Source organism: Pongo abelii, chromosome Y (assembly GCF_028885655.2).
Source record: "Pongo abelii isolate AG06213 chromosome Y, NHGRI_mPonAbe1-v2.0_pri, whole genome shotgun sequence".
In the NCBI taxonomy this organism is placed as follows: Eukaryota; Metazoa; Chordata; class Mammalia; order Primates; family Hominidae; genus Pongo; species Pongo abelii.
The window spans coordinates 3,744,597-3,755,659 of record NC_072009.2 but is presented as its reverse complement, the minus strand read 5'-3'; the positions used below and the strand labels follow the sequence as shown (position 1 = coordinate 3,755,659).

Below are 11,063 nucleotides of genomic sequence, written 5' to 3'. Positions count from 1 at the left end.
TAACTACAGAGACTTCCTACACAAGCACACACAATATCAATCCCATTGCTGCAGAGTTACATTAATATTTGATCCCCATGTAGAAGGCTAACAGCTCTCAGTTTAAAGCCAAATGAGGCTGGGCATGGTGGCTCACGCCTGTAATCCAAGCACTTTGGGAGGCCGCGGCTGGTGGATCACTTGAGGTCAGGAGTTCAAGACCAGCCTGGCCAACGTGGCGAAACCCCATCTCTACTAAAAATACAAAAGTTAGTAAGTGTGGTGGTGTGTTCCTGTAGTCCTAGCTACTTGGGAGGTTGTGGCAAGAGAATTGCTTGAATCTGGCAGGCGGAAGTTGCAGTGAGCCGAGATCATGCCACTGCACTACAGCCCAGGTGACAATGTGAGACTCTGTCTCAAAAAAGATAAAAGCCAGCCTGGGCGCGGTGGCTCATGCCTATAATCCCAGCACTTTGGGAGGCTGAGGTGGGCAGATCACGAGGTCAGGAGATCGAGACCATACTAATATGATGAAACCCTGTCTCTATAAAAAAATACAAAAAATTAGCTGGGCATGGTGTTGGGTTCCTGTAGTCCTAGCTACTCAGGAGGCTGAGGCAGGAGAATGGCGTGAACCCGGGAGGTGGAGCTTGCAGTGAGCCAAGACTCCACCACCGCACTCCAGCCTGGGCAACAGCGAGACTCCATCTCAAAAAAAAAAAAAAAAAGCCAAATGAATAAAACCCAGACATGAGGTTCTTGAAAGTAAACTTTTTAATTTGCAATTTCTGCAAGAGAACCTTGAGTTTTGAGGTCAGTGTTTAATCTGAAAGTCACAACAATCACACAAGATTCTTAAAGCGACAGAAAAATCCATATGCACAATTATTCCCATAACAAGATTGCACCACATCTTCTCCAGAAGATATCTCTTCCTTCCCTCCTTGTACAATGAAGGGCAAGCTTATACTATTTTTTTTTTTGAGACAGGGTCTTACTCTTTTGTCCAGGCTGGAGTGCAGTGACGCAGTCCCGGCTCACTGCAACCTCCACCTACCAGGTTGAAGTGATTCTCATGCCTCAGCCTCCTGAGTAGCTGGGATTACAGGCACTTGCCACCAAACCTGGATAATTTTTTCTTCTATTTTTAGTAGAGACAGGGTTTCACCATGTTGCCCAGGCTGATCTTGAGCAAGCGAGTGACTCAAGTGATCCACCTGCCTCAGCCTCCCAAAGTGCAGGGATTATAGTTGTGAGCCACCATGCCTGGCCCAGATTATACTATATATATTTTAACTCTGTCCTTGCCTCAGCTAAGCAGCTACAATGCATGTTCTGGAATTATGGCACAAAGTGCTCATAATCTCCTGCTGCTGCCACAGTTCCTGCAGATGCTTGCAGCCTCTCTGGGAGTCAACTGAGTAGCACACAGCACAGCTGTGTGCTAGACAGCTAAAGCTGACCTTCCATCAGGCATTCTGTGAAAAGTGTGCAGCTCCAGTGTGGTAAACTGGATTTCTCATTCTGTCTCCATAAACAGTCTTAATATGCAGAAAACACAGCAGCTATTTCAAGAACCAAAAATGTCACTGCTGCATAAGAAGGCCTTCCTGCCCTAGGGATGTGTCTCTGGGCAGGGCTGCAGGATGCACAGGTTCTGTCCAGACCTCCAGGGCATCAGGGATGCTGGAAATCATGCCAGGTTTCAGCTGCTTTGTGTTGGGCAAAAACCAGATGTCACCCACCATATGTACAGAGGTCACCCACCATATGTACAGAGGTCCACCTCCAGACACTTCTTCAGTAACTCTGAATCCAAATTTCATCCACCTCGGCATGGACTATCCCTCTCTGGCCCAGACTGCAGAGGGAAGCTCTTCTATGTGCTTGCTGGGGTCCTCTGCCTGCCTTCGCAGTTCGACAGAAGCATCCTGCAAAGCTGTGGACGAGACACTAAGTCCACAGCTGGCTGTGATTATGAAAGCTGTCATGTGTGCGTTCACCTTGCCAGTGCAGCTCTACAAAGCATTTCATTGAAACAACTAAGACCCCAAAACCACTTCTGTTCTGGGCAGGAAACAGAACTCCTACGTGAAGCCTGTAAAACTGTGTGGCACAACTGGCCAAAAGAAATTAAAATAAAATAAAATAAATAAAATAAAAAATATAAAATAAAATAGAATATAAAATATAAAGTAAAATAAAATATAGCTGGTCACAAATTATGGTGGTGAAACCTCAAGCTCTAGGATGTCAGGGCCCCGGATTCTTTGCTCCTGAAAGAGCAAGCATGATATTCTCAGAGGTCATGCTGAATAGCCCACAAGCCAGGGTATTCCAATGCTGAAAACATACACTCACAGCATCTGCATGGATTTTCAGAGCTGGGACACCATGGAGCAAACCGCAGCTTTCTTTCCATGCACATATTAAATATCTTCTATTAAATCTATTAGTGGTTCTTTTTTTTTTTTTTTTTTTTTTTTTTTTGTTCTTGAGACAGGGTACTACTGCTCTTTTGCCCAGGCTGGAGTATAGTGTTGAGAACACAGTTCATTGCAACCTCTACCTCCTGGGCACCACTGTGACACCTGGCTAAGTACTTTTTCCTTTTTTGTAGAGACAAGGTCTTGCTTTGTTGCCCAGACTGGTTTGGAACTCCTGGTCTCAAGTGATCATCCTTTCCTGGCCATCCAAACTGGGAGGACTGCAAATGCACCACCCCACTCAACCTCTCATTCTTTTAAAAAGAAACTGTATCTATCACTGCAGAACTTTTTTTCTTTGAAATATACAGGTGCAAATGTAATAGGGAGAAAAAGCTTTCAAAGAGGCAGGGGCAAGAGAGAAAGAGACTGTCAACTTTGAAGCAGGGCTAAGAAATACATAGTTTTCTAGATTGCTTGATGTAAACTCTGACCATTAAAACTCTCACCTTAAAAATGTGCAATAACTTAATGTGTTTTAGGTGTTTTCAAAAAAAGATTACATTTTGCTCCAAAGCAATCCTTAAAAATATTTGCAAATAAAAAACAGAATAGTATAAAAACCCAAATACCATAGACATTAAATATCATCAGTGTTTGGTGGCTATTGTATGTTGTTTTAAGCCTTTAAATAAACCACACATTTTTCCAGGTCAAGGTGGTTCATTACCATTTTCGACAGCTTCTCTCCAAGTTCTTTACTGAGTCTGAAGGTAGGAACAGGCTACTGAAGGTGAAAGACAGTTAAAGCCAGAGATTATGGCAGCAAGAACAGGAATGAAAAAAGTGGGTTTTTGGGAATCTGGCATTTTAAATTACCTTGAATAGGTTGATTTTGTACCCAAGTACCTCTGCCACAGTGGACACTAGGAGGTATGGGAAAGGTAAACTCCCGAACAGCTGGAGCTAAGTAGTGCTGGCCTCAGCCATTGCATCCTGGGTGTGTCCTGTCCATGTGTTAAGATGATGGTCAAAGGGGGGTCATGCCCTCGCTGTGGCTCCATGGCTTAACAGCTTGTAGTGGTCTATGGAGGGCAACTGGGACCTCTTGTGAATGTGTTGCAGCCTCTCCTTCTGGTCCAGGCCCACTTCTAGGATGTCATCTGCTTAGTGGCAGCGCCCAGAGCTCCTAGCCTCCAGAGGCTTCCTCTGCTCTTTCCAGAAGGTCTGATACTCTGCAAAGGTGCCGAGACATGCAACATCCCTGCCTTCTCTGCTGTGCTGTGACTGTTGAGGCTTTCCACAAGGGAGGTAGTGTGCGACCAGGGTTCCATGCTCTCACATTGCGGTCTGCTGTCCGTGACCTATCCGGCTTGTCTCTGAGGACCCCCCGAAGAGCTTGCCTCTGTGCAGGCCTCTGGGGAATGAGTTTGCCTGCTTGCTCAAAAAACTTGCACCTGTTGGCAAACGTGTCCATGGTATCCTCAGATGTCCTGGAATACTGGTGAGAACTGTAGCTGCCCTCTGTGAGGCCCACCATGTTCATCTCAGGTTTTGAGTAAGACTTCAGTTTCTGCTCAGCCAGGAACTGTCTTCAGCCTCCGATGTGGGGCGGGTGGGACCGCCTGCAACCTGCAGATGAGGGCAGCTGGGCCAAGCCTGCCTCCCAGAAATGGAGGCAGCATCCAGATCTTCTGTCTGGTATTCCAGTGACTCTGGGTAAGGGTCTTCTGGGCTGGGGTCCAAGTCGTGGCACTTGAAGGATGTGGCCTTCAGGACCCATGCTTGGGTCTCCTTCACGTGGTCTTTATAGGAGCAGCAAGGGGTCCTTCCTGGATGCCACCTCCCAACCCTGCCCTCCAGCGACCAGTGGCATCCTCTTTGTCACCTACTGTAGTCAGAACCACTGTTCTCCAGGTCTTCTGCAGCTTGGCTCTATGCATCTGGATCTCATTCTGTAAGGTGGTGGAAAATTGGTCCCTTCTCTAAGTGGGTTTGTCCACCTGGGCATCAAATGGTGGTGGCCTCTGGCGCTGCCCTCCTGGCTGCTCTGTGGCCAACACTTCCTCTCCAGGGTCAGGGAGTGCAACAGGGGTATCTCTGGCGGGGAGATCCTGCTGCTCTTCATGTCTGCCCATGTGAAGCCAGCTGCTGGCAGTTGGCTGGCTTTTTTGGCATGGCTGGCCCTGGGAGGCTCCTGGGCTCCTGCAGGGCAACCCTCAGACTGTGTCCAGTGGGTAACACTGTCGTGTCTCACAGGCATCCGGAGAACCCTGGGGCTGAGGTAGGTGATGCGTGGGCTCTGGTTCAGGTGAGGAGAGCTGTTGTCCTCGGAACCAAGGACTGCTGGCTCCTCCCTGAGGCTGTCAGCACAGAGTGGGCTGTAGTCGCTGTAAGAGGGTGACAGCTGCCATGGGGAGACTGCAGGAAGTGCATGTGTGAGCTGCATAGAGAGGCCTGCAGCCTGCTTGAAGCTCCGTCCTCGGTAGATGGCGTCCTGCACGGGCGTCCTATGGGCAGCCTGTGCCTCCTGCTCCCTTCCCCAAGCTCCCCGATTCCCTGGCCTCCACAGCCAATTGGTGGGCTCTGGTCTCCAGTCGCCGCAGGGCTGAGGCTGGGCTGGGGTCATAATGTGCTGTGCTATGGCCACCTCTAAAAGCACAGGGCCCTGGGCCTTCTCGAGGCTCTTGGTGGCGGCAAAGCTGTCACTGTGCAGAGGGGAAAGGGGAGGAAGGGGGAAGCCGGTGCCTTCTCCTTATAAGGAACATATAAGATTGGCCCAAAATTGAACCTCCCATGGGCAGCTAGCTTGGGCTCTGCATTGGACTCCAGCCTGGGGCTTCTGGCACTGTCACCAGGCACTATAGCAGGAAACACCAGGCCTCTCCTCCAAGCTCTGGGGGTCACCTGTGGCCTGTGCTTGCCAGGTTCCCTGCCTGGGAGTCTCCCAGAGGCCCAGGCTGTAGAGGATGTTCTCTGCAGAGGAGGCCTCAGCCTTGGACAAGGTGTGGTCAGGAGTGCTACAGCTGGTGGAGAAGTAGCCATAGGCAGAGTTACGCTTGCTGTGGCTGCCCAGGTGGTAGATGTTGCTGTTGGACTTGGCCACCAAGAGGGGCCCAGAGGGGTCCAGGCTGTCAAGACTCCCCAGGGAGCTGGAGTGGTCCAAGGTACACTGTAGATTTGTATGCTCCCAGGAACTGGACAGGTTGTGGGAGGAAGAACTACAAGAACAAGAAGAAGGACAAGGCATGTTGTGCTTTAGTGTCAGTAATTGGCAAAGAGCAACATGGTGTACACAGCTGGCCCTCTGTGGAAGTATCAAAATGCCAAACAGTAACTTCTCAGGGTCAAATTGCTGGGGCTGAGGTTTCAGCTTAACACACATAGATTTTAGTAGAGACAGGCAGAAAGAAAGTGCAGGCTGAAAAGAATGTGTCCTCCCTGTGGCATGTCTTTTTACCAAACAGATGCCTTTCAATAGTAGCGCATATTCTCAGCCTGATGCCCAGATTGCTGGCAGGTAAAGTCTGAATGTACACATCTATGGTTAATCAATAGTTAAGTGAAGAGGTGGGCACATGACAACCCAAAAGCCAAGAATGGTTTTTATATGTTTAATGGTGGGGGGAAAGAAATAAAGTTATACTATTTCTCCTATTTAACCTATAAAAATGATCTGAAATTCAGTTCGTAAATGAAGTGAAAATATGTAGTATCTAGCCTGTTATATAGACCAGGCTTGGTCACTCGGTTAAAATTCCAGTGCGTTAAGAGGCTGAGGTGGGAGGATCATTTACGGCCAGGAGTTTCAGACCATTCAGGGCAATGTAGGAAGACCTTGTCTCTACAAAAATGTTTCAAAAATTAGCAAGGTGTGATGGCACACTCTTACAGTCCCAGCTACTCAGGAGGCTGAGGTGGGGGGATCACATGATACTGCACTGAGCCAAGACTGCATCACTACACTCCAGCCTGGACAGGAGACTGAGACTGTCTCAATAGGAAGAAGAAAGAGGAGGAGGAGGAGAAGGAAGTTGGTGTAACGGCAAAAACTGCAATTACTTTTCCACCAATCTATAGAAATACCATAAACTGCTGTGTTTAGCTTTCAGCTGAGTAGTTACACGCTGTGAAGTTATTGAAGCTACACGTGAATACCAAGAAACAGGCTCCTAAATAGGATGGCATCTAAGAGGATGAAATAATGTGACTGACACATTGAGACATTCCTCTGAAAGGTGACAATTGTGTGAAAGCTCTCAATGGTGAAACTAAGAGGTGACAGCGTGCTGGCAGTCCTCACAGCCCTCACTCGCTCTTGGTGCCTCCTCTGCCTGGGCTCCCACTTTGGCGGCACTTGAGGAGCCCTTCAGCCCACCGCTGCACTGTGGGAGCCCCTTTCTGGGCTGGCCAAGACTGGAGCCGGCTCCCTCAGCTTGCAGGGAGGTGTGGAGGGAGAGACCCAAGCGGGAAATGGGTCTGCACGTGGCGCTTGTGGGCCAGCTGGAGTTCCGGCTGGGCGTGGGCTTGGCGGGCCCTGCACTCTGAGCAGCCAGCTGGCCCTGCCGCCCCGGGCGATGAGGGGCTTAGCACCCCGGCCAGCGGCTGCGGAGAGTGTACTGGGTCCCCCAGCGGGACTGGCAGGCAGCGCCACCTGCAGCCCTGGTGCAGGATCCACTGGGTGAAGCCAGCTGGACTCCTGAGTCTGGTGGGGAGTTGGAGAACCTTTATGTCTAGCTCAGGGATTGTAAATACACCAATAGGAGCCCTGTCAAAACAGACCACTGGGCTCTACCAATTAGCATGATGTGGGTGGGGCCAGATAAGACAATAAAAGCAGGCTGCCCAAGCCAGCGGTGGCAACCCGCTGGGGTCCCCTTCTGCACTGTGGAAGCCTTGTTCTTTAGCTGTTTGCAATAAATCTTGCTACTGCTCACTCTTTGGGTCCATACTGCCTTTATAAGCTGTAACACTCACCACGAAGGTCTGCAGCTTCACTCCTGAAGCCAGCAAGCCCAGGAGCCCACCAGGAGGAACGAACAACTCCAGATACGCCGCCTTAAGGGCTGTAACAGTCACCGTGAAGGTCAGCAACTTCACCCTGAGCCAGCCAGACCACGAACCCACCAGAAGGAAGAAACTCTGAACACATCTGAACATCAGAAGGAACAAACTCCGGACACGCCGCCTTTAAGAACTGTAACACTCACTGGGAGGGTCCCCGGCTTCATTCTTGAAGTCAGTGAGACCAAGAACCCACCAATTCCCAACACAAAACTATTTATCCAAGATGTAAAATGCTTTCTTTAAAGCTCAACAAAGCTGAGACTTTGACCCTTCAAGGGGAAGAAGCTGTGGCTCCACTAGGTTGGGGGACAGTGGGGATGAGAGAACCACGTGACCAGGACAGAACACTAGAGAATGACTGGCTGTCATCTGCGGGAGGGAGAGGACTCTGGGTTTCCCACCATCTTCTATAAGAACAGACCACGTATCCTCAAACATGGGGCATGCTCCTGACTACTCACCAATATTCCAGAGGAGATTTTTCCAGGCAATCCCAAGTCCAAGCAGACCTAGAGAACATTGAGCATTGTTTCCACACAGATGTGGGCAGTGTGCATGTTTCTTTCATCAAGAGACTGCCAAATGGGCTTAATGGAGATCTCCTTACCTTAAAAGTCACTTCAGGAATAAAATAAAAGGCCCACTTGTTCACTTAAGTTTTACAACTCAGTTGGGAATCTTTGGTTGTTTTCAACAATAAACTTGGCTTGAAATACCATCATCTTCTGTCACTTTAGGCAGGTAATGTTGTATTTCAGTATCTTTCATTCATGCCACATAAATCTTTACCTTGCAATTTCACAGACCAGTATTTTTTTTCTTTTTATAGAGACAGGGTACAAGAGCTTTGTCACCTAGGCTGCAATGCAGTGACACAATTACGACTTACTGCAGCCTTGAACGCCTGAGCTCAAGTAATCCTACTACCTCAGTATCCTGAGTAGCTGGGACTACAGGTGTGCACCAAAACACCACCATACTGGATCAGAACCCTGTTGCCTGGCATCCTACCTGGCCACCTAAAAGGGAGTTGGTGGTGGTGGTGGTGTTTTTGAGACAGAATCTCTCTCTGCTGCCCAGGCTGGAGTGCAGTGGCACCATCTCAGCTCACTGCAATCTCCAACTTCTGGGTTCAAGCAATTCTCCTGCCTCAGCCTCCCAAGTAGATGGGACTACAGGTGTGTGCCACCAAGTTCAGCTAATTATTTTGTATTTTTAGTAGAGACAGTGTTTCACCATGTTGGTCAGGCTGCACTCAAACTCCTGACCTCAAATGTTCTGACTGCCTTGGCTTCCCAAAGTGCTAGGATTACAAGCATGAGCTACCATGCCCAACCAAGTTTTTTTTGTTTTGTTTTTTGTTTTTAATTTTTAGTAGACCTGTGGTCTTGCTGTGTTGCACAGGCTGGTCTCAAACTCCGTGGCCTTAAGCAATCTTCCCACTTCAGCCTCACAAAATGTTGGGATTACAGGCGAGAGCCACTGTGACCAGCCAAGACCAGTTACTAACAGCCAAAACTGAGTGGTTACATTAGCTCTAAATTCACACACATACCTGCACACACACAGACAAACATGCTCACTCATCCAGTCACATACAGTACATATGTGCACACACATATAGATACAAGCAAACAGATACACATGGACACACACACAGGCATAGACACAAATATACATATAGACCCATGAACACATACATGCAAACATGTAAAAATATACATGTCCAACCCCCCACATACACACAATCACAAACACACACAGATATGCACACTCACACGAGCAGGAGGATATGCACACTCACACGAGCAGAAGGATATCCACACAAGCACACCAAATGAGACTATCTGCTCTTACTGCCACCCTTTTAACAGGAGACTAGTGAGGATACTGCCGCTAATGCCCTGAGGTTCAAGGACAGGCTGCCAAAACTTAACAGAACTTCCTGGGAGCTTTTTACAGGATACACCCACCGCCGCACAAATATCTCCTGCATTCCACTCCACCTGTAAAATGCTGGAAAAGAGGATGGTGGCTGCGGACACAGGGGTGCAATGAACACTGCCCCACTGGCTAAGAACCCTATGCCTGGCATCCCACTGGGCAGTCCCGTCCTGCAATCTCCTTCTCACTCATGCCCTGTCTTGCCATTTCATTTCGTTTTTCAGCGTCACACGCTTGCCTGTTCAGTGAAAAATTCACAGCGCTCCAATTCTGATCATCTGTCAGTGGCACAGTCTTACCAAAAACATCATCGTTCTTCAGTCAAGAAGTGCCGGACAAGCCTGAAAGCTTGGGAGACTGCAGAAGCCTGAACAAACCTGGCGTCCTGGACAGGAACAGACGTCTACCTCCAGTGGTGACAGCCAGGCCAGGAAGGGCAGCAGCTGGCGGAGGGGAACCGTGAGGCCGTTAGTTCAGGGTGGTTGTTGGTGAACTTGGTGTCATGCCAGGAGTGAGGACTCCAGCCCAGCTCACTCCTCCTGGAAAAGAACGCAGGGGGCTCAAAGAGCGCACACAGCGCGCACTGCTGCCAAACAGTGCAAGGTGCTCTGGGACGGCACACGGCTCTTGTGCCAAACAGGGCACGGTGGCTCAGAGGGCTCAGAGACCACACGCTGCACGCGCGCCCTTGTCCAGTAGAGTACGGTGGTTCAGGAAGCTCAGGCGCCGCAGGCGGCGCGCGCGCTCGTGACAAATAGTGCAGGAGGCTCAGGGACTGTACATGGCTTGCGCGCTCGTTTCAAACAGTGCAGGGGGATGGGGGACGGCACACAACACGGGCGCTCGTGCCAAACCGTGCAGGAGGCTCAGGGAGGGCACATGGTTGCGCGCTCGTGCCTAACAGTGCACGGAAGCTCGGGGACCGCACCCAGTGGGTGCTCTTGTGCCAAACAGTCCACGAGGGCTCAGGGACCGCATACGGCGCGCACGCTCGTGCCAAACAGTGATCGGTGGTTCTGGAGGCTCAGGGACCGCATACGGCGCGCGCTCTCGTGCCAAACAGTGCAGGGGGCTCGGGAACCGCACACGGCACGGGCGCTCTTGCCAAACAGCGCAGGGGGCTCAGGGGCCGCACAAAGCGCTGTGGCTTGTGCCAAACAGTGCAGGGGGTTCGGGGACCGCAAACGGCACGGGCAGTGGTGCCAAACATCTCAGGGGGCTTAGAGGCCGCACAGAATGCGCGCGCTTGTGCAAAACTGCAGGAGGCACAGGAACTGCACATGGCTAGCCCCCTTGTGCCAAATTGTGCACGGTGGCTGAGGGGACTCTGGGACCACAGGGGGCGCCCGCGCTCGTGCCAAACAGTTCAGGAGGCTAAGGGACTGCACATGGCTTGCACGCTCTTGCCAAACAGTGCACGGGAGACTCAGGGACCGCACACAGTGGGTGCTCTTTGCCAAACAGTGCAGGGGGTTCAGCGGCTGCACACGGGGCGGATGTCCGCACCAAATAGTGCAGACGGCTCAAGCCTGGCACAGGGCACACGCGTTCGTGTCAAACAGTGGACGGAGGCTCAGGGACTGCACACGCACGAGAGCTCGTGCCAAACAGTGCACGGGGGCTCAGGGACCTCACAAGATGGGTGCT

At 50.5% G+C, this 11,063-nt stretch overlaps 1 pseudogene; it reads right to left on the bottom strand.

Annotated features, from left to right (window-relative positions):
- Window positions 1-1,565: 1,565 nt before the first annotated feature.
- Window positions 1,566-10,698, bottom strand: LOC129053506 (protein Shroom2-like; annotated as a pseudogene).
- Window positions 10,699-11,063: the final 365 nt, after the last annotated feature.